Source organism: Hirundo rustica, chromosome 22 (assembly GCF_015227805.2).
Source record: "Hirundo rustica isolate bHirRus1 chromosome 22, bHirRus1.pri.v3, whole genome shotgun sequence".
Classification (NCBI taxonomy): Eukaryota; Metazoa; Chordata; class Aves; order Passeriformes; family Hirundinidae; genus Hirundo; species Hirundo rustica.
In genome coordinates this window covers 1,879,343-1,903,059 of record NC_053471.1, presented here as the reverse complement: position 1 = coordinate 1,903,059, position 23,717 = coordinate 1,879,343, and the positions used below count along the sequence as shown (strand labels likewise).

The window sequence follows — 23,717 nt, the reverse complement described above, 5'->3', positions numbered from 1 at the left end:
GGGCAGAGAACACGACTGTAGCTGGGGCTGCTCTGTGCCTCCCTAAATGCCACATTCAGGAATGATAGTTTTAGTGGCTGGGAACAGTTGTGGCTCTTTGGAGAGCTCACAGGAGGAAGAACTCTGGATTTAGACCCCAGCAACCACGCACAAGACGTTAGATCTGCTCCATCCTCCCAATGGGCGTGAGGAGGGGCTGGGCAGCTCCAAAGGTCGGTGAAGATTTGTCAGTTGATCCAATAAATGATGTTCTTTCCACCTTACCTGTCTCAGAGTCAGACCATGGCATCCATAAAGCAACCGGCGCTTAAAAACACCACGTAGTAATGATCTGTGAGTAAAGCAAAGTGAGGGAGCTTGCTGAAGGGAGAAGCTGAATAGGAAAATACTTGCCCATGATGTAGGAAATTAAATTAAACCTCAGAATAAATTCATGCAGCCGCTTAACGTGAGTTTCCTAAAAATAGTCAAAAAACCAACCAAACTTGATTAAATGGCAAATTGGAGGAGGTCACTGGAGGTAAAAAAAATGTTCTTCACGAAGTGGAAGTGGTATCTAAAAGGAGAAAATAAAATCAGAATCTGTGGTCTGGTGAATGTGAAGCCATATAAGGCAGGCTGAGAGGAGTTTGAAGAATAACTTGAGAGAAGAAATTGTTTATCCCCCAAGTTTTCCCTCAACAAATGAGCATTAAATGTTAAATGTGCAGGATGGAGCCCTTGGGGAGGAGGGGAATGACTTCGGTGTCACCCCAGAGTGGCCAAAGGGGGCTTTGCTTCCCAAGGCAGGGCTGGGAGACTGTTCTGAAGTGATGGCAGGAGAACTCGTACTTTACAATAAGTCAATAAAACGAATATTTGAGCCAGAGTAAACGGGACGAGCATCCTTTAAGAAGATCTCCCTGGGTGATCCAGGAGACTCCAGAGAAGTAATTTTAGAGGAAGGGCTCTCTTATGGATTAAAATCTGCTTAAAGAAGGGGAAACAAAGAGTCAGTTTTCCCACTGGACGGGGTCAGCGTGAGGCTTGCGCTGGGTGATGTATTCATAAAGTAGAGAGGGGTGGGAATGGGACGGCAGAGAGTGTTTGCAGATTATACAAAATTATTCAGGATGATAAAAACAACAGTTGTCTTGAAAATATTGCAAAAGGCTCTCATGACACTGGATAGCCGGGCTATAAAGTGGCAGATTAAATGTAGTCAGGGGTGAATGAAAAGGGATTCACATGGAAAAAATTACCCTAAACCCATGCATGCACAGTGGCAGTCTTTAAATTACTTATTAGCATTTTGAGAAAGAGATCTTAAAGTCATTGTGGATGGCTCTTTGAAAGCATCAGCTCCGAACTGGGAAAGGGAGTGAAGATGCTTGTACAGGAGGAGTGCAAGGGAGGGGGGGCTCCGGGAAAGATGCAGCTTGGAGAGGGAGGGGGCACAGGGGTGCATTGGACTGTGGGGAGTGTAAAGAAGAGGCTGATGAAAGGGTGATGAGCCTTTATTTTGTATTTTTTTCCTCCCTCTCTCTGGAGTTCTCAAGCGGAAGGTTTCACACCAGGAGCAATGGAGGGTGGAGGCAGGGCAGGGTGAAGCCCAGGCATGGGGTACCCTTGGTTGTGGTGTGCTCCCTGAGCATCCTGGTGCACTGCTGGAGGTGGCGTGGAAACCAGGAACCCCTTTGGCTCAGCCTCCCCTGGCAGGTGTGGTATTTGGAAGGAAACAGGGTAGGGCTCCTTCTCTGGGCTCCCACACGGAATGCCCAGGCTCGATGGGGTCCCGCTGGCCCCCAGCTCCCACTGGGGCTTTCAAGATCATCTGCAGCTTGCAGGGCAAAGTGCTGGGGAGATCCACATCACTCTGGGTGCTCGTGGCCTTGGTGAACCCTCTGTGTCTGGGAACACCTCTGACCTTCCACAGGCTCTTGATTTTGGCTGGATGGCCAGGCAAGGGGAAGATCCCTTGGGAAATGCCCGTTGGTTCTTGCCTTTGCCCCCCTCGGAGTTTCAGAGGCCAAGAACATCTGGGTGGAACTAGGGAGGAGAGGAGCTTCCCTCAGCCCTGGGTTCACCTGGAGGTGCTGGTGGCTGGGTTAGGGGAGGTGCTCGGGCCCTTGCCTGGCAGCTGAGGGGGTTGGGGGAGAGGAGAATGAGGTGAATGTGGTCATGTGGGTGTCCCTGGGCACAGGGGACACCTTGAGCTGTGTGAGTGTCCCTGGGCACAGGGGACACCTTGAGCCGTGTGAGTGTCCCTGGGCACAGAGGACACCTTGATCTGTGTGAGTGTCCCTGGGCACAGAGAACACCTTGATCTGTGTGAGTGTCCCTGGGCACAGGGGACACCTTGAGCCATGTGAGTGTCCCTGGGCACAGGGGACACCTTGATCTGTGTGAGTGTCCCTGGGCACAGAGAACACCTTGATCTGTGTGAGTGTCCCTGGGCAGAGGGGACACCTTGAGCCACCACGGGCTGGTGCTCCCATGGCCACACAAAGGGAACAGTGGGCTCGGCTGCTGGGCTCCTGGGTGACCTGCAGCTGGCTCCAAGCCCCCAGCCCGGGAGAGGAGGGGCAGACAAAAGGTCTGGGATCTTCTCCTCTCCCAGCCAGGCTTTGGGGACACGGGGACACCCAGCTGCAACAGGCTGAAGGACAAGCTGTGTCCCTGGCCGTGCCCAGCTGGGCTCTGTCTGTCCAGCAGCAGGCTGAGGTGAGTCCTGCTCCGTGGGAGGTGTCATCCCAGCTCCCTAAATATGTCCCCAAAATGTGTGCAGCCCTGCTGGAGCCTGGTGAGCTCTGCTTGCATGTCCATGTCATGGCTTGGAGGGACCTGTGTTGGGAGACTCCTGCAGCACTGCTCTGCTGAGAGGCAGAGGGAAACCAGGGAGGGTGAGGAGGGTCAGAGAGGAGGCTGGACCCTCCAAATCTCCTGTCAGGACCCTCTGTGAGCCTGAGGGACGCAGGAGAGAGAAGGCATCTCCATCCCATGCAGTCCTGGTGCACAGGCTGTGGGTGAGAAGCGCTGCGGTGAGACAGTGCAGGTTCTGCCTGTCCCAGAGTCTCTCAGGGCAGCGGGGGACTGAGTGGAGCACTCTGCCTTGGAGCAGGGGACAGGAAGTCCATGGATGCTCCTTGGTCTCCAGAGGAGATCCTGCTCTTTGAGCCTCCCAGGAGGCCACTAGTGCCTGCAAAGTGGCCACTGAACCCACACACTTCGGGCTGCTTGCTGAGGCTGGAGGCTGGGACAGGCTGTGTCTGAGGACAAAGCAGGCAGGAAGGGGCTGCTGAGGTGTGGTTGGTTTCACCCAAGACAGGTGTGGGTGTGTGTCCTACCAGGACCCGTATCTGCCTGCTTCCACTGCTCTCCACTCCCAGGCACATGCTGGTGGCTGTGGCAGGCAGTCCTGGGTGGAGCCGGCATCACTGTTCCCTGGTTTTGGGTCCCATCACTTGCATGTCACTGTCCCCAGGTGATGCCTCTGTGAGTTTGGCTTCAAGCCTTCCTCATGAGATCCATCTTTCTTGCAAGCTTTGCCTTGGCTGGAAGCTTTTGCTGGGGAGTGATGCCCCAGGAGGAGGGCTTGGTCCTAGAATCAGAGAATCATTGGCTGGTTTGGGTTGGAAGGGACCTTAGGGCTCATCCAGTGCCACTCCTGCCATGGCAGGGACAGCTTCCACTGTCCCAGGGTGCTCCAGACCCTGACCAGCCTGGCCTTGGGCAGTGCCAGGGGTCCAGGGGCAGTCACAGCTTCTCTGGACAGCCTCTGCCAGGGCCCCAGCATCCTCTCAGAGAGGAATGTTTTCCTGATATTGAGTGTAACCCTGCCCTCTGTCTGTGGGCAGCCGTTCCTCATTGTCCCGTCCCTCCATCCCTTGACCAAAGCCCTTCTCCAGCCCTCTCAGAGCCCCTTTAGGCACTGGAAGGCTGCAATAAAGTCACCATGGAATTATGAGATGTGTCCAAAGCAGCCGTTTATGGTCCTGAAGGAGAGCTGGGAGTGCTCTGCCCTGACAAATGCAGCTGGTTTGAGGTGAGGTGTGGCAGAAAGTCTGCTGAGGATCAGCACGGTGCTGTGGAGGGGAGCTCAAAGAAGCCCTGGGCCACCACAAGGAGGTTTGTGCTGGCCAGGCAGCCCCCAGCCAGTGCTGGAAGTGAGCTGGGCTGGAGCACGTGAGGGTCACATCTCGCCGTGCCGAGGTTCCGATGGCGTTCCGTGATTTGCTTTGCTTGTAATCCCGTCTCCAGGCTCCACAACCGCGGCTCGGAAACCTCCGCCGTGAGCCTCGCTTCATAAATCTCGGCCTTGTTTTACTTTCAAGCCCGTCTGGCATCAGGGGACAAAGTGAGCAGGAGAAATGCGTGACCTGGGAAGCAGCATGGATGGGGTGAAGCAAGACGGCCTGCAGGGACGGGGGCTGGCCAGGCCGCAGGGAGCCAACTGCGGCACGCCGGCCTCGGGAACGCGCTTCCTGCCGATCTCTTCGGAGGGAATCTCTCCTGCAGGATCCCAGCACCTCCCGAGGCTGCTTGCAGAGTGCTCTTGCAGGTGTCTGAGCGCTGGTTTCCGTGTCTCCAGCCTTTGTGGTGACCCCTTGGTGGTGAGTGGGAGCAGGCCTGTGGCTCCCTGCGTGTTGCTCTGGCAGGGAAAGCCAGCTGGGGATATTTTCATTGCCTGGGGAGCAGCTGGTGCCTGGCTGTGGGGAATGGCTGGTGGCAGGGTATTGATCACCCGAGTGCTGGAGCATGCTGAGAGGTGGGATGGAGGTGTCAGCTCCCCCAAGCTGGCTGCTGGCGTGGGGCACTGAGGGCTTGGATCAGGCAGAGCAGAGCAGCCCCACCAGGGGTAGTTTCCAGACATGGAAATAGTTGCAAATGCAGGGATGGGCAAATGAACTCCCCTGGAGTTGCCCTGTCCACTCCCTGTAAATGTTCAAGGCCAGGCTGGACAGGGCTTGGAGCACTCCGCTCTGGTGGAAGTGTTCCTGGCCGTGGCAGGGGTTGACAGGAGGTGGTTTTTAAAGTCCTTTCCACCCCAATCCATCCTGTGAATCCGTGAAACTTGGAGAAAGCCCCACTTCCTCTGCCTGCTTGCAGGGAGGGATGGATAATCCCAGAGGCTCGGGAGGAGTGAACTCAGGTGTGTGTGTGATGCTGTGTGGAAATCCCTTGGCACAGACTCACAGCAGAGCAGCGGGGCTGCCGTGGGGCAGAGGGGACAGAGTGCCCAGCGCCTCCAGGACGTGTCCCCATCCCCTGTCACCTTTGTGGAACCTCTGAGAGTCTGGACAGCTGCAGAGCAGTCGGGAGCAGGGCGGGCACGGGGAAGGTGCTAATTAGGATGTTGGCAGCATTAGCAGGGGTTGGTGTCTGGCTGGTGGGAGGTGTTGAAGAGGCAGCGTGGGCTCTGCTCCGTGTCACGCTCGGTGCAGAGCTCAGCGGAGCAGGCTGCTCACGGGTCTGCAGGGGGGGCACAAGGCCAGCTCAGGGCTGGTGGAGCCATCCAGGGGTAGGTGGGTGCTGCTTTGAGCCCATCTGGATGAGAGCTGTGATGTGGCTTTGTCCTGGAGCTGTTGGCATCCCCAGTGATGGGGAGCTGCCTGCTTCGTGTGGCTGCGCAGAGCCAGCCCTGACACACCTGCTTTTCTCCTCCTTTTGGCTCCTCACCTTTCTTTTTCCATGGCTGTAGGTGAAATAGAGAGTAGAGGAGCTGCTCGTGTTGCTGTTGGGTTTGTTTTTTTTTTTTTTTCATCTGATGTCAAATTTATGCCATCACGTTGAATAGCTGCCATGAGATTTTGGTGTGACTGACACCTGTTCTGGCTTCAGAGCAGCAGCTTTTGATAGAAACAAATCCTCTGGAAATGCCGAGTTTACTGTCAGCTGCTCCCACGTTTCGCCTGGTCCCTGTTCCCAGCTTTGGCTGAACCTTGCACCACTCAGGATGTTGCTGATGCTCTGAGCAGTGGCTGGGTGCATCTCCCGAGTTTGTGGGACAGGCAGGAGGCGCAGAGCTGTGCAGGTGAGGCTTTGCCAGGCTGGTCCCTCTGGGCTGCTGAGCCAGTGGCTGTCCCCATGTGGCAGGACACAGCTCATGGGCGTGCACGCAGCAGGAAAACGGGCACGAGCCGAAAGCTGAGCGAGCCAACTCGACGGTTGCGGCGTTCCCTTTCATCCCAGGCTGTTCCGGGAGCCCATCCTTCCTTATCTGGGGGGTTGGGGGTGAAGTTCAATCTCTCCAGGCTGGGTCCCACAGTGCTGCTTTCCTTCTCCCGGTTTCCGTTGGTCCCTGCGTGAGCAGAGGTGGGGCCGCAGGGAGGGGAGCTGGATTTTGGACTGGAAAGTGAGGGATGTGCAGGGGACGCTGCCAGGGGCTGTGGTGGGTTTGGGAGCGGCACATTTGGGACCAGCGGAGCCCAGGCATCCCTGTGGTGTCCTGGATGGGATGGCAGGGGCTGCCCATGGGGTTTTGTGCTGGGGGAGGCCGAGCAGGTCACCCTCCAGCAGAAACCTTGCCCTGTAATTTGGGTGGCCTAAATATGACCTGAGCTCCTGCTTTGTGGGTGCTGAGCCCTTGGAAAGCTGACCTGGAGTTTCACTGTACGTTTGGGAGGTCCTCTGTGTGTGGGCTTCTGAGGGAAAAGGGGGAAAAAAAATGGGATTTGTGAGGTCAGCCCTGGGTGTGTCATCCACCATCCACCCTGAACTGCTCAGTGGGCAGAGGGGTGGGGAAGGGCTCAGACCTCCGTGGGTTTCCTGGGGGTGGCAGCAGGTCGTGGAGCTGTGGTGACGTGCCCATGTGTGTCACCATTTGCCTGGTGGTGTGTCAGGGTCTGTGCTGGGAGAGGAGCCCTGCGAGGGCACAGGCTCAGGTGATGCACCTGGAAACGCTCTGCAGTCTCCTTCCCTTTGGTGGCAGGAATGTGCCCTGAGCTCGCCCAGGAGCAAAATAAACCTGCTGTCCTGTCCCAGAGGAAAAGCCTGGGGAGAGCACCTTCCTTTCCTGGCTGCGGAGGTGGGGATGCTCAGTGAGGGGTTCTGAGGTGCTGGTGGGTTTTGTTCAGCGCGGAAGTCAGTGGTCTGCTCTCATTCTTGCTCCAGAGCTGTAATTCTTGTAATTCTTGAGAGGGCTGTGGGCTAACGTGGGTGGTTGAGAGCCCACCAGGGCGGGTGTGGGGTGGCCACGAGGGAGACGATGCATCACATCAGGGAAGTGTCATGAGGGTGAACAGACAAGCTGATGGATGAGTCAACAGAGCCAAAAAAATAAAAATGAGAAAAAGGCCAACCTGGCTTCAATGCTATAGAAATAAAATGAAGCGGGCTTCATGCTCGCATTGCCTGAAGAAATCCCACCCACCAGCAGCACTGGGGAGACCCTGCTGGTCCAGCATCCAGTGATCACACTCTGAAATGCACACACATCCCCTGTGCTGTCCCCATCAATGTCTTACAGCTCTGCCCTTGTCCCAGCCCCCTGGGCTTTTTATTCCCCATTCCAGCTAGGAAGAGGGTCTGGAGCAGGGCCTGGCTTTGCTGCACCTGCCTGTCCTCCAGCATGGGGTTGGTGTGACCCTGCGCCAAGCCTGGGCTCGCATTTCCCACCTTTCCAACCTCTCTGCCTCCAAATCTTGGTTTCCCTCTGAGACAGTGAAATTTGCAGGCCCCTCGGGCGGTTTGGCCCTGGTGGTTTCCTGGGTCAGTGTCTGCTGGAACGTTTGGGTGTCCTCTCCCAGGGAGGACTTTGCCCGTGCTGGGGGCTGCAGTGGTGGCTACAGCCATGGAGCGTCAGCCTGGCAGAGACAGCAGGTGATCCACAGCTTGGAACATCTCAGCTTAGTGGGGCTGGCTCAAAATCAAGTGTTTTAACCAAGCAGCAGATGCTGCAGTGGGATTTCTCCAGTGTTTTAAGAGGGCTCCCTGCTCATCCCGGGGCTGCTTCTGGGAGAGGAAGGCGTTGAAGGCTGCCGCTGAGAGCGTGGTTTTGTTGTATCTCCTGTACCCAGACCAACTCCTGCAGGGGTGGTTACCCTTTTCCCTGCTCTGGGCTGCAGCTGGAGTAAATATTCACTAGGGATGTTTAATTTTGGTGTCTCAGGCTCACGAGGCCAGTGGAGGTGCGAGCGGGGATGCCCCACAGCGGGGCTCGCCAGCCTTTAATGCTTGGAGCACTTCTGCTGCCTGCATTTGCATGGCTCTGGTGTGGATGAGACACGCTGGTCTCCATGGTTTTATGTGCCATGGGACCGTGCCAACAGTTTAATCACAGCTGAACCCTCACAGAGCAGCATAAAAAATGTTGTAGTTGGGATTAGGTTACCCATCCTTCCTATAAAAGACTCTATAAACAGTCCATCAAGCCCCAGCATTCCTGTGTTGGCTGTGAGGTCCTTCGCACTTAATGGCTCTGGCATTTGCTTTGACTGAGCCTTCTTTGGGGGGAGGCAGTGACACAAAGCAGCCCCCAAAAGAATGGGTTTTTTTGCTTGCTTTAGTGGGGGAACCCAACTGGGCTGCCTTGGCAGAGGCGGTGTTGGATGTCAGCGGATCTGGCTGGGGGGCAGCGGGTGAGAGGCAGCCGTGACAAGCCCAGGAGGCAGTGACAACAGCAGCTGCTCCCTCTCCATCACTGAGGGCTTTCTCCAGGGGGATTTGCTGTTTGCTGGGATGTCTGAGAATTTTCCCTGATCTTGGAGCAGGGAAGGACCTGGGACTCCCTCTCCCATCTCCCGGCACACTTCAGACCTGTCTTGTCTCTGCTGGAGCTGGGTAATGCTGCAGAGTTAAAGCTCCTCAAACCTTCTAAAAACCCCAAAGCTCTGTCTGGGGACCAAGTGAACTCTTTCTAGCTACAGATGTGCTCCCACCTTCACCTTCATCCTCCTCACCGTGCCCTTCACGTGTGATGCCAGCCACGGGAGAGCTCCTAGTTTAACACCATCCATGGGACTTTATTGAGGTGCTTTGAGTTTTGTTCCTCCTTTGGGGGGCCAAAGGGGCAGGGAATGGCTGGATATCCAGGTGGGAGACTTCTCCTGGTTGCTGCATCCTTGAGGCGAGTGTGCACACCTTGATCGTTCCTTGGGGCTGGTGATGCGTGGAACAATGTAGATGCTCCTGCCTGGACAGTTCTCTCTCCTGGAAACCTTAAATCCACAGTTATGCTCCAGCTCTCCCAGGGAAGGAAGAGCCCATACCCTGCTGGCAGCTGGGACGTCCCAGCTGTGGTGGCAGTTCCCGTGGGTGACACCTGCCTGCTTGGAAAGGGACCAAAGCCATCCTGTTGTTCCGTGCACAGCCAACGTCCCTCAGGTGGGAACTGCACCCGTGCTGTGGTGCCAGGGCTGGGCACGAGGGGCAGCCCCTGATCAGTGCCACCGTGTCACTGGCACCATCTGGAGCTTTTCCTGCTTGCATCTGTTGAGCCACACCAGCTCCAGGGGCGGTTGCTGGAGGAGGCCAGGCTTTCCAGTGCTTTTCGCCGCTGAGTTAAATCCATTTTTAAGGTTTTTACCTCCCTAAATTTTCTTTGAAGATGATTTGAACAATTTAATCATTATCACAAAAATGGGATTTATCACAAAAATGGGATTTCTAATGTAAGCTGTAAGCAACCCCTGCCCCCACCTCGGTACCCTGCTGAGGGCAATTCAGCTCACCTGCCTGGCTGCCTGGTCTTGATCATCAGCCTGTCCTCAGAGGCCCTTTTCTCTCTGCCGTTACTATCTGGAGAAAATTAACAACTGCATTAAAGTGAGAGCATTATTTTTTCATATGGCAAATGCCAAGGGAGGTGAATCCCTTATCCTTCGCCTGAGAACGCTCTGCAAGGGCATCACCCAGCTGAGCAGTGGCTTCCTTCATCCCTCTCCATCATGCTGACTAAGGCTTTGTCACAGCTAACCTATTAGCTAGACGAGATAAATCTGGTCCTAACAAACCCAGTTCGGCTAACCTGGCTTGTTCCACAAGTCCCTAAGTGAATAACAGAACTCATACAGAGACCTCAGCCAGTCATGCTCAGTCCAGAGGGCAGACACTGGTAAAGTATCACTGGTCAAGGAGCTGGGCAGGGCCAAGACCCAGATCAATGAGTGTCCAGAGCTGGGGGTTTTGAACTCCCTGGATAAGAGAGTCCTGGACAGTAAAACAGGCTGCTTGTCTTATGATTAAGGGGACTTGAGTCGTGTTTTCTGTCTCCACCCAATGACCCCTCACGTAACAAGGCAGAAATGAATTCAGGGCTGGTTCCTATGGAGCCCACCGAGGTCCAGCACTGGGAACTGCTCCTTGGAACCTGCCACCTGATGGGTTCTTAACCCCCTTTTTAGCATGTTTTTTGATCTGGAGTACAGGCAGCGGTTCTGTTCCCCAGGCTGCCCTCGCATCTCCCGATTCCAGCACTCAGACACTCCCCTGCCTTGTACACGGCTCCTCTCACCCATCAGTCTTGTAATCTCAGTGAAGAATGAAATCAGATTTGTTTGACAAGACCTGCTTCTTGTAAAAGTATGTTGACTGGTGCTAATTATACTCCTGTTCTTTAATTCTTTATGATTGGAATTACATCAGCTTTTTCATTATTTCCCCAGAAGTGATTTCAAACCGAGCGAAGACCTTGAGTGCCTGCCATTGCCTCACGTTGTAATCCTGGTGCATCCACCAGACGTGATCCTTCTGCTCTGAGATGCTCTGCATTAGTGTCTTCAAGGACTTCCCAGCTTTCTTCTTCTCCAGGCATCCCCTCATGGGCTCTTGCTTGCTAAGCCTCGGAGTCTCTTGGGTCTGTCACTGTGAAATGTGCTGGATTTTCTTAGTTCTCTCTCTTTTGTCGTGATTTAACTCCAGCTGTCAGCTCATCCCCACACAGATACAACACACAGATAGCATTCCCTGGCACAGGGCAGTGGGGCAGTCACCATCCCTGGAAGTGCTCAAAGGCACGTGCATGTGGCACACGGGGACGTGGGTTAGTGGGGAATTTGGCAGTACTGGGTTGGTGGTTGGAGTTGATGATCTGGAAGGGCTTTTCCAAACCTGGTGAATCCCTGATCCCTCAGTCTATGGGCCATCCCTGTAAAGTGTCCATGAAATGACCACAGTTGCCCAGAAAATGTCCCCTGAGTTTGTGAGGTCTGTGATATTGAGCATTGAGCTCTGTCTGTTGTGGCGGTGTCATGGGTTAGCAGAGTTTAGTTTTTTAGTTATAGAGGAATGCGGTCACTCAGGACAGAGGGAATGGTGATACTCTCTGGAAACGGTGCTGGAAAGAGCTACCCATGTTTATTCCACTGCCCAGCTGCTCCTGCAAGCCTTGACCAGTACAGGAACCAGGCTGTGAAGTTTTCTTTGTGGTTTTCTCCCGGTTTGATAGTGGCCTGTCCCAGAATTTGATTTTTCACGTCTGTCGTGGAGGTGTCGCGCAGGAATTTGATGCGGTCATGGTTCCTTGGGCTTGTTTATGGAAGTGTCATCGCTGAAATGGCCAGAGATGAAGATAAACAATGGCTGGGGCTTCTCCCACCTCCACAAGGCCATTGTCTGCGGAGAAAACAGCCCCGAGCTCTTTGGGCACTGCGCGGCCCTGTCGCATCTGTTCCAAAGTCTCACTTATTTGCTAAATGCTTGCAAACGCGTGTGATTTTTAAGGAATTACGGCCAGACGTTCCCTGGCTCGTTAGTTATGTATGAGCTAAGGAATCCTGGTTACTCGAGGGAGGAAGCAGCCCTGTCCTCTGGAGGGCTGTGGAATAACATCCCGCTTTCCTAATAAAGACACGAACTGGCTGACCACAGCCACCCTTCACACACCGGGAACTGCAGTGAGGGAAGCTCTGACTGTGTGTAGAGTGAAAAAAAAAACCTGTTAATCACCCTGGGAGTGGAGCAGGACTGAAGCAGGGCTTGAATCAGTGACAGCACCTCCAGCCCTGGGCTGTCTCAATGCTTTTCTCTATGAAAATTCTCCATGAATTTTAACATTTTTTACTTAGCTTTTTTTTTTTTTCCTGTGTGCTGAAAAGAACATCATCGTAACTTTTTCTTGTCTTCAGATGTGGGTTTTCCAGAGGTTTCCTTTATTCACTTCCTGCCAGTCACAATAAAATATGGATTGTGCTTATTCTCCTTCTGTTTCTCATGCACCGCCTTTGTGTGCGTGGTTGTCACAAACACTTTGTTCCTCTGGGGCTGGTTTTGGTTGAAGTTGTTGCTTTCCTAGGTTGCCTTTATACATATATATATATATATATATATATAAAATATACTTTAAACTTTTCTTACTGAATCATAGAATGGTTTGGCTTGGAAAGGACCTTAAAGATCCAGTCCCAGACCCCTCTGGTTTCCGTTTGTACTTTCTGCTCCTGTTTCCTGGTTGACTCCGATTGTAAATTTGATGAGATTTTGGAAATTGATACGTTTGGGTCAACAAGCGAAGCCATTTCAGCTTTGGCCTGTTCTCCCTTTGGCCCACACACACTGGGGTCATCAGTGCTGGGGCAACTCCACGCTTCCAGTCCAGTGATTCGGCCCTCGTGTCATTATCAGGTGCAAAATTGGAGACCTCAGGGTCTTTAATGCACTTTGTTGCATTAAAATTATGTAATGAGCCCATTCCTCACTGCTGGCAGGGTGTGATGCAGCGGAGCAGTGACAGCTATTGACAGGTAGCAGTGTCTCCAGGCAGGGGAGAGGCAGGAGTGGTGGTGGGAGCTGGGTCACGGGTGCTGTGTCATCACGTGTTGGCTTTCTATCACATGTGTCATTGCACGTCGTGGCAGGCATGTCCTGAGCGTGTTTTGGTTTGTGTTGGTGCAGGGAGGGCTCAGATGAACCAGTGTGAACTGAGGGGTCTCCTCCAGCCTCCTCTCCTGCTGAATTTCCAGATTCACGGAATCACTGAGGTTGGAAAAGCCCTCCAGGTCACCAGAATCGACCGTCAACCCAGCTCTGCCGTGTTCAGCACTGACCCGTGTCCCCTAGTGCCACATCCACGTGGTTTTTGAACACCTGTGGGGTGGTGACTCCACCACTGCCCAGGGCAGCCTGTGCCAGTGTGTGATCACCCTTTCCATAAAGAAATTTTCCCAATAGCCAGCCTGACCCTTCACTGGCACAGCCTGAGGCCGTTCCCTCTCCTGCTGTCGCTGTCCCTGGGAGCAGAGCCCGACCCCCTCGGCTGTCCCCTCCTGTCAGGGAGTTATGCAGAGCCACAAGGTCCCCCCTGAGCCTCCTTTTCTCCAGGCTGAGCCCTTCCCAGCTCCCTCAGCCTCTCCTGGTGCTCCAGGCCTGCGGTGCGGAGCAGTCCCAGCTGATGGATTGATGTGCCAGTGCTGGCCTGGGGGGGTCCCGTCCTCTGCAGGGAGCTGGTGCGGGGAGGTGGCAGTGCAGTCAGCTGTGGCAGCTCGGGCCAGGCATGCTGGTCACCCTGCACTCACCTCTCCTGGCTCTCACCACCCTCCTCCTCAGGAGTCCTGCCTGGATTTCCTGCTGAAATGGAGAGGGGAGTCCAGGGCTGCCTCAGGTGAGCTAACGGGATGTTTTAGGACTGAGGAAAGACCACTGATGGTGGATTTGAGAGGACATGCAATGACCTTTGTCAGCAGGAGTCACGTCCTGCTTGGCTGCTGGAGAAGGACCCACTGCCCTGGCAAAACCAGCCCTCACCTGTGCAGGTGGCATCTGCCAGATATTTGCAGGTGTCTCTTGGTTTTGGGCGGTGTAAGCCCTGCTGTCTCAATGCATTGCTGCTGTTTAAGGAGGGAGAGTCCTTTTGGCACCACTGAAGGGTGCCTGAGCCTCTGGATTTTCAGGATGGAATGCCAAGGCACAGACTTGCTTGTGTCCCTGAGCCTGGTGTTAGTCCAGGGAGCCCCTGCCTTCCCCCTGCCTTCCCCCTGCCTTGCTGGATGGATGCATCTGCTGGATTTTTGCTCCAAAACACAACCGAGAGGAAGCAATGCTCATTTTTGCCCCACCAGAGTTCTGATACTTGACAGATGAGCATCCTGGATTAGGCTGAGGTGTTGTTGGTGGGTTGTGGGGGCTTCCACATCCTCAGGTGGTTAATGTGGAGATGCGTGGGAATGATGCTGTTCCCAGCCTGTGTTCTCCTTCCTGGGGGCAGAATGTGGAGCTGCAGTTGTAGTTCCATTTGCCAGGAAAAGGGAGCACTGGGTGTTGGAATGAGAGAGTGTCTGGGATCATTATATGGCACTGATTTGGGATCCTGCTCTGTCCCATCTTCTAGAAAAGCAAGATTTATCAGCTCCGTCTGTGATCAGAGCAGATGTCCAGCTCTGCTTCCCTGTCCCCAGGGACTCCCTGTCCCCAGGTTCCCCCTCACCAGTGATCAAGGTGACTGTGGATTTGGGCAACCAGTTCCAGGGAACCTCCAGCGCTGGGGACCCCCCAGGTCCCTGGTGGCCAGGCTCAGGGCTGGACAGCCCTCCTGGGGGAGCAGTGTCCTAAATCATCTCTTAATATCCAGCTTGAACATCCCAAGCCACCATTTATATTTTAAAACGGTCTCTCACGGGTCAAGATGTCCACCCTGGAGTGACTTGCTGTTCTCATTTTATGGCATGAGTCACTGTTCTTGTTTCATGGGATGAGATCCCTTCTACGTCACTGAGCGTGGGTGAGGGCTGTGTTTTCCCTTCATCACTTCCAGCTTTTTCTTTTCCAGCGTCTCTCTGGGAATGGCCCTGTTCAGGGTTTAAACCGTGGTTTTGGTTCTCCTTCTGCCCCAGGTGTTGGTGGTACACAAATAACTTTTGTATTTGTTATTGTATTTTGTTATTTTGATTGGCACCTGGTGATGCCAATCCCCTGTGGCCGTGGATCCCCATTGCCCCAGAGATCCTGTCGCTACAGGCTGGGGAAAAAAGCACCTGGGAGGAGATGGGAAAGGAGCTAATCCATAAATTTATTTGTCCATAACGCATGGGCCCACAACCTTTCTGTGTGCACAAACTGGAAATGTCTGCACACGTCCAGAATTCCTCACCAGAACGCTACACTAAACACTGGAAGCATCAGAGGTTCTGTCCACAAGGGCAAGGAGTGACAGGGCAAGGGGGAATGGCTTCCCATTGCCAGAAGGAAGGGTTAGGTTGGATATTGAGAAGAAATTCTGAGTGTGAAAGTGCTGAGGCCCTGGCACAGGGTGCCCAGAGCAGCTGTGGCTGCCCCTGGATCCCTGGCAGTGCCCAAGGCCAGGCTGGATGGGGCTTGAAGCACCTGGGACAGTGGAAGGTGTCCCTGCCATGGCAGGGGGGTGGGGTGGAATGAGCTTTAAGGTTCTTCCCAATCCAGATGATTCTGGGATCCTGTGATTCTCTTTCCTTGGAGCAGTGATTTGCAGTTCTATGCCAGCTTCCAGAAATCTCCTGACTCAGATGGGGGTGATTATTTGCAAGGTAGCAGAGCTGCCTCCTCCCACATTCCGAAGCATCTCACACATGGAGGATGTGGCTGTGAATGATGACCAGGTGTGGGAGCAGGTCCATCCCCGGTCTGGGAATGCTCTCCCCGTGTCCCTGCTCCCAGCTGGTCCCTCCCTGTCGGCTGCAGCGTGGTCTTGAACAGCCGTTCCCTTGTGAGACCAGAGGGATTGCGGGCTGTGAGATACAAATGATTCGTACTAAATGCTGTGTAATGGATTCCACTTGCAGCCTTTGGTGACTGTGTGTTTCTAATCAAAGTCTGTGGAGCGAGGCGGAGGCTCCCAGCGGGCAGGGGTCGGGGTGGAGGGGAGGGTGGCCCAGCCTGCGTGGTCCCCACCAGGCTCCTGGGCACCTGGGCTGTGTCCTGTGAGGTGGAGCTGCTGGCTTGGACACAGTCAGCTCTGGAGCCCCACGGGGCTGTGAACCCCATGAATAAATTCACAGGCATGCTCTCTGAGGGGTCTGCGCTTTGTGCTAGCAGTGGAGATGTGGGGTTCACAGAATCGTGGAATTTCCTGAGCTGGAAGGGAACCACAGGAACACCAAGCCAAACTCCTGGCCCTGCTCAGGACACCCCAGCAATTCCCACCCTGTGCCTGGAGCTCTGGCAGCCTCGGGGCCGTGCCCGTTCCCCGGGGAGCTCGGTCAGTGCCCAGCACCCTCTGGGCAAAGAACATTCTCCTGATGCCCAACCTAAACCTTCCTGACACAGCCTCAGCCATTCCCTTGGGTTCAGATGTGGGGGTTGGGGGAACAGGATGCGTTCTGCATCATCCCGGGACACCAAGCTGCCCTGAGGATACAGCTGCAGCCCAGGCTGGCTGTAAGGAAGAGGATTCCATGGAGATGTGGGATACGCAGGGCTTCAGCCTGGAGAAAAGCACGTGGGCAGCACCTGGTGCTTTCAAGACAGGGAAGAGATGAGTCAGCCCAAGAGCTGTTGCAGAGGTAAGCAGGGGGTTCACACCTTTAATGTGCAGCATTCGGAGCAAGGACAGGTTCCCACCGTGCTGCAGCAAGAGGTGGATTTACAGGTGTGTCCTGCAGGGGCTTGAAATTGGCTGGTCAGAGGAGAATACTCCAAGTGGGAGATTCCCATCTGCAGCCAGTCCCAGTGTGGGGAGAGCAGTAAAGGCTGCAGGGGATGCACTGGTTACTCCTGAGGGAACAGAAGTGGGTCTGAGGATGGCCACGCTGTATCTGGGAGCACAGTGTGGCCCTCAGCTGTGGGGCATAACCAGGACAACCAGGAGATCTCTGGCTCTGAAAACACCTTGGGAATGGGATGCTCCTGGAGTGGAAGAGCTGCTCAGGTCCTTGGCTGGTGAGCCAGGACATACCTGCAGGTCCTGTCCTTGTCATCCCGAGGCCAGCCCTGGGGGCCTCTGAATCTGTTTCTGGTGTCCACAGCCAAAGGAGAATCGAAATGAAAATAAACCAGTTTCATGGTCGTGACTCAAGGTGTGGAATCCTGCCCGCTGCTGGCCTTATTCAGGGGATTGAGGAGTGCCTGCTGCCTCGTCTGCTGGTAGCGGCCTGGAGGAAGGACTGTTAATGGGGAAGGTCTGTTTAATTAGACAGGGCAGGGCTCTGTGGCTTGGAAGCCAGACTAATTCAGCCCGGTAGAGGAGCATATTTTTAATAACACATCTAATTAACTGTACAGCAGATCACCCAGGGGTGGAGTTGATTCACTATTGCTCGGATCTGTAGATCAAAGGTGCCTAATTTCTCATAAACTGGTTTTGACCCCCGGGGCTCTTCCCTCTGGCCAATGCTCCTCCATCTCTGGCCGTTCTGGCCAGGCAGCCTGGGTAGGGACACCTTCCACTAGACCAGCTTGCTCCAAGGCCTGTCCAACCCAGCCTTGAACACTTCAGGTGGAAGGCTGGAGGTACCTGGACACAAGCTGCTCTTCTGGGTTATCCTTCTGGCATCTTCCAGCCACGTGGATTTTGGCCACCGTGGAATCACTGGCACATTCCCTGTGTGAGTGGGAGCTTTTGGTGCCCCTCTCCATGGGCACAAACTGGGCCTTTCCGTGCTGGGAATTCTAACAGCAGTATTGGCTGCTTCCTTCTGAAAATTCACCCCGATTGAAAATAACCCCGGGGAAATCTTTGCCCCAGGGAGCAAATGCTCCCCCTTCACTGTCTGACCTCAGGATCCATGGAGCCAGGAGCTGGCCTTTGTTCCCCTGTCCCTGTGGCCAGGACAGCTGGGCCTGCTGCCAACAGCTCCTGGCCACAGGGTTTGGGACTTGCTGGGGGTCAGTGCCCGGTGCTTCCCTGCCCTGCAGCACAGAGGGGGTGAAGCTCTTGGGTTCATGCGTGTTTGGGGGTGCTCAGGGTGATGTTTGCCAGGGTCTGATGTTTCTCTGCTCTGCAGGGAGCAAAAACATCTGGGTTTGGGGTGGGCTGGCCAAAGCAAGCACTTCCCTCAGCGCTGGGTGGGAATTTGCCAGCCTTGTGCCATCCCTCTAGGGAATGCTGGGGGACTCTGCTCAGCTCCATCCCAGGTGCTGCCTCACTCTACCCACCTGGCTGGTGGTGGCAGAGCTCTTTGGGTGTCCCCTCCTGTCACCTGCGTTTCTGTAGCACGACGTTTTGCTCCGGGAGCTTCGTCACAAAGAGTGACCTTGAGCAAATCCACGATATCTGCAGGGAGAAAAGCTACCAGGGATGAAAGGCACCAGGGGTCTGCTGGTCCTGTTTCACAGCTCCCAGCTGCTCCGTGCTGGGAGCCAGCTGGTTTCCAGAGCCATCACAGCTGACTCCTGCAGGGATGCTCTCCCTGCCCCCTACCCCTGCACACCGTCCCTGGGATCAGTCCCAGCCTGGGGTCATCATGGAGCGTGTGGAGCCGAGCCTGGGCACTGCCCTGCTGTGGTGCAGGCAGTGTTGTAACGTGTGCCGTGCTCGGAGTGGGGCGGCATTCCTTAAATCAGGGAATCCCAGAAGGGTTTGGGTTGGATGGAATATTACAGCTCGTCTCATTCCGCTCCCTTGCCTTGGGAAGGGACACCGGGACTACGTTAAGAGTTAATTATTTTCTCTGAGCCAAGTAAACAAAGACTCTGCCAAGGGATTTTTCTCCGTCTGTGGATCCTGGGCAGTGTGAGGTGGATGGGGCCAGCAGCCCGGAGCGTCCCACTGGCCCTGGGGCCTCTGTTCTCCAGGCAGGATAGATCAGGACACACAGAAGAGTGCTGCATCTCCTGCAGGGGAGAGGGGTGCTACTCATGGATCAGGGTTTTTTACCCCATGGACACATTTTCCATGGCCTCAGCTGCTGCAGTGCCATGGGGTGCAGATATAAAATCCCAGAATGGTTTGGGTTGGCAGGACCTTAAAGCTCATCCAGTGCCACCCCCTGCCATGGGCAGGGACACCTTCCACTGTCCCAGGGTGCTCCAAGCCCCATCCAGCCTGGCCTGGGACACTGCCAGGGATCCAGGGGCACCCTCAGCTTCTCTGGGAACCCTGTTCCAGGGCCTGCCCACCCTCACAGGGAAGAATTTCTTAATATCTGATTAAATCAACCTTCCTGGCTGGTACCCCCTCCTCTGCCTACCGAGCCCCCGGGTTTTGGGGAGCCTTGCCCTGTGCATTTGGGCTGTGTTATGGCAAGAGGCACCTCCTGTAGGCCTGGCAGCCCCAGGCTGTGCTCACCTGGTCAGGCTGTGCTCTGGTTACCTGGGGACAGGTAACCAGAGGGCTGAGCTGTGGTGACACTGCAGCCTGTGGGCTCTCCTTGGCACTGGTGGCTCATCAATGTTTTTGGGACGTGCTGTGGTGCCAGTGATGCCCACACAAGGGGCTGAGTGCAACCTCCTGCTCTGCCTGGTCTGGAGGACATCAGTGTGACCGCTTCAGCCCAAGCTGCCTGTGTTCCTGCCACAAATTCCCTGTGTATCCCTGTGCTCCAGCGTCACTGGCAGCAGTGAAGCCATCATGGCTGGCTGAGGCCCTTGTTCATCAGCAGCAGGACCTGTGGGATGCTCCCAGAGGCTCCATGTCCTGGAAGCACAGGAGTGGGCTGAGTGTGGAGCTGGGAAATGGGAGAAGAGCAGTGTCCTATCATGTTGTTGCTCCCTGAGGTCTGGGTGCATCCCTGGGTACTCAAGCGCATCCCACAGGTCACAGTCTCTCCCTGGGCAGTGGAACCCTGGAGGGATCCCTCCCATCACACTTGTGGGGTTCAGGGATCACTGGGAGTGCAGCAGCAGCCAGGGGAGGATGAACTTGCTGCTCCCTCACGTGTTTTCCTCCTGCAGACATGGATTTATAAAGGCTGCTTCGTGCTGAGCAGGGAATTTGGGGGATGGGGCATTCGCTGCACAGCACTTCTCACCTGATCTGTCATGTCAAGGCTGATGTCAGGTAATGCCTTGGTCACCCTGTAAACTAAATTTTGGAGGTGTGGTACTTTTATGAGGCTCAGGCAGCAAACCCTATGTCCCACAAAGCTCTTAGAGGTTGTCTGTGGATCCTTTGAATCCTCAGAAGATGCAGGGATGCTCTCTCTTGGTGGAGTGGGGAGAGAGCAGGGATGCAACTGGAGGATCCTTCCAAGGTCCCCAAGATGCATCCATGCAAAGAGTTCTGTGGGTTTGGGGTGCCAGGGAGAGGGTGCAGACACAGCCTGGCTCAGGAGCTGCAGGTGCTGGGTGTATCTCTGGAGGCAGTGTCACCTCCTCTGGTGTCCCCTCAGTGTCCTGTGCTGGCAGGCCCCAGTGGTGCTGATGGTGGCAAGGGGACACAGAGCTCACTGATCCCCCAGCCTGTTCCAGTGCCAGGGGCTCTGTGCCTCAGTTCCCCTGGCAGCCTCTGGAGAAGAGCAGTCTCTCCTCCTGGCACAGAGGTGACTTTTACCCACAGTGGGAAAAGGCAGTGAAAGAGGGCTGTTCTCCCCTGAGGAATGAGAGAGGGACCTTGCCCAGTGGCATGGTCTGTCCTTCCCCACCTCAGCTCCCGCCCCTGGGACGCTCCTGATGGCCTGTCCTGGCTGTCCTGTGTCTGTGCTATTGGTGGTGGCCCCAGCCAGGCTGAGGGATGCAGAGGAACCACAGGTTCACGGCTCCATCCGAGACCTCTGCTGCTGTATCCTCAAAGCTTCTTTTGGGGCACCTCCACCTGCATTGCTGCACCTCCACAAGGCATTTGTGATGCAGAGCAGGGAGGTTCCAGTGCAGCTTGGAGGGTGTGAACCGCCTGGATTTTGGCCTGCGGAGCTCTCAGCGCTGGATCTGCCCTCCCTGACGCTCGTGCTGCTGTCCTGTGTCCTGGCCAATGCCCTGGTCATCTCTCTGGTTTGACTCCTGCCAGTGTGTTGGCTGAGTTGTTGTCTGGGTGGCTGCTGTGGTTTTCACAGAGCTGATGGGCTGTTTCTCCTCCCAGGATTTGGTGATCGTTCCTGGGGAACCGGGATGGGTTCTGCAGCAGTGCTTGTAGAGCCACCGTGGCCTCTCTGCAGGCAGCACTTGGTGCTTGAGGATCCTCCTGGTCCAGGAGGGGTTTGCTGAGCAGCTGGATGTGTCCACATCACTTGGTGGCAAGTCCTTGAGGCACTGGGACTTCATCGCAGAGCTCTCCCAGAGCCCCAGCTGCCCCAGTTCCGTGGTGGAGATGGGGTTGAGCCAAGACCCCCGAGCTCCTTTCCACCAGCGCTGTGGGATGCTACAAAATCATTCCCCGTCCTGGGAGCGCCCTGACCCTGCCTGGTGCACGGCACAAGGTGTTGGAAGGGGAGAGGGGAGCTCCTGGCCCTGGGCTGTCCTTGCCCCGCCGGTCTCTAGGGCTCTGCTGACCACACCACGTTGCTGCTGGAGGGCAAAGGCTTTTCTTGGGGCTGATGTTGCAGTCAGGAAACAACTCCAGAGCTGCTGCCCTGGCCCCACAACCTGGCAGCCTGTGCTCCAGGATGGGGCAGGGTGAGCAGCTGCCCGGGGCAGTGGGATGCCGCCAGCCAGGGCTCTCCGGTGTGTCTGGGTACTGCCACGGCCGCTCTTCCTTCCTGGCTGTGCCCTCGTTTTGGTTGGAGTGTCTGTGTCTGCTGCCTCCACACCTGAGCATCCCCACGGGCTCGCCTTTCCACAGCTCCGGTTGCGTTTGATTTTGGTGTATTTAAAATTCCTTTTTCTTCCCTCCTTTCTGTCTCCTGGCAGTCAGTTTTTTCATTGATACATCCTTTCGCAACTGTCTGCATCTCAGAGCTGCTAATTCGCTGCTGCCAACTTCCCTTGGGTTTAATTTATACAATATGTTTATTTTTACTGCAATTTTTTTCCTTTTATTCCCAGCCAAGATAATTTTGAACTCAAGACGCCTTCTTTTATGATCGCAGATTTATGAGATTTTGGCAAAGCCGCCATAAGCCGTAATTACTCTTCATTGTTTTTGTTTACATTTCCCCCCCGATCAATTTTTGCTAATAATCCCTTTCAACTTGTGGAAATTGCCCTTTTTCCACCTCCGGGTGCGTTTCTTTTTGATGCATGCAAAAATCCCTTCCCGCAGCCGTGGAACCGGATCGGGGCTGTCTGTACCTGCACGAGCGCTCGTGCTCTGCCCATGGGTGAGCTTTGCTCACATCCGCTCTTCTGTGAGGGAAATGAGGCTCCACCAGCCTTGGGGTCTCCAGGAGCCCATCCCAGTGGCAGCCTGGACCTCGGCATGTTCTCTCCTCCAGCTCCAAGAGCCACCCAGACACACCGGAGAGCCCTGGCGGGCAGCGTCCCACTGCCCCGGGCAGCCGCTCGCCCTGCCCCATCCCGGAGCAAGGGCTGCCAGGTTGTGGGGACAGGACAGCAGTTCTGGAATTCACTCAGCTGCTTGTCCAGGCTGGCCTGCAGAGCTGTAGGTGTGTCCCAGAGAGGACATTCCCCACTCCTGTGCCGGTCCCTGATCCCCCAGCTCCTTGCTGCAGCCCCTGTGGGTGATGGCAGAGGGGTTCTCTCTGCTTGTGGTCCCACAGCTCATCTCCTGCCTGCTCCAGGGCTGGGGGTTTCTCCAGTGGAAGGCAGATGCTTGGTGGAAAGCACTAGGATGGATGGATAATGGAAGGATGATGGATGGATGGACAGATGGATGATGGAAGGATGGATGGATGGATGGATGGATGGATGGGATGGATGGATGGATGGATGATGGATGGATAGATGATGGATGGATGATGGATGGATGGATGGATGATGGATGGATATATGATGGATACTGAAGGATGGATGGATGGATGGATGGATGGATGGATGGATGGATGATGGAAGGATGGATGGATGGATGGATGGATGATGGATGATGGAGGATGGATGGATGGATGGATGGATGGATGGATGGATGGATGATGATGGATGGATGGATGATGGAAGGATGGATGAACAGATGGATGGAAGGATGGATGGATGGATGGATGATGGATGGATGGATGATGGAAGGATGGATGAACAGATGGATGGATGGATGGATGATGGATGGATGGATGGATGATGGATGGATATATGATGGATGATGAAGGATGGATGGATGGATGGATGGATGGATCCATGGATCCATGGATCCATGGATGGGTGGATCCATGGATGGATGGGTGGATGGATGGACAGTTGGAGGGATGGATGGATGATGGATGGATGGACAGATGGATGATGGATGGATGGATGAACAGATGGATGGATGATGGATGGACGATGGATGGATGGATGGATGGATGATGGATTAATGGATTGATGGGAGGGTGGGAGGGCGGTTTGCAGCACATCCCTTGCCCAAGCAGGACCACCAGCATGGTGGCATCCACCAGTAGAGCACCCCTCAGCTTAACCCATGGCTTTTGAGGGTGAGTGAGTGTGTAAGGGGGGAGAAGGGAGGCCCTCTCTGTGTTGAGGTGTTGAAGGTGGGGTTTTCCCAAGGAAGGAAACATTTGCGAGTTCCCACCACCCACAGCTGCTGGCTCCTCTGGTGCTTTATTTGCATTCCAGGCAAACCCCTGGAGATAGAAAAGGATGGCAGTGGGGAGATGCTTTGGCCTTGGCAGGGACTGGAGGGAAGCCAAGCTCCTTGAAGGAGTTTTGGGCTCTCCTGCATCTGTCCTGAGGAGAAGCTTCCTCCAGCTAGGAGCCTGAGCTGTGTCCCCCTGCTGCCCAAAGGGTCCCTCCCAGGACTGACAAAAACAAGGCAACAGCTCCTCCCAAGCCATTCCTGCTCAGCACTGCCGACCAGAAGCACATTTCCAGCTTGTCAGTAACAACAGGCAAAAGCAGGGGTGTCAGGTAGATCC

General features: G+C 55.0%; 1 protein-coding gene across 5 annotated transcripts in view; it reads left to right on the top strand.

The window, feature by feature from the left end:
- Positions 1-23,717, top strand: part of EPHB2 (EPH receptor B2) — a 130,821-nt gene that overhangs the window by 5,487 nt on the left and 101,617 nt on the right. The window contains exon 1 of one of the 5 annotated variants that reach the window (XM_040084404.2): positions 2,662-2,703. The exons of the other annotated variants lie outside the window; for them this stretch is intronic. The gene's annotated coding sequence lies outside the window, so the exon portion shown is untranslated. Of the gene's footprint in view, positions 1-2,661; positions 2,704-23,717 lie in introns of those variants that run through there. 5 annotated transcript variants of the gene reach the window in all.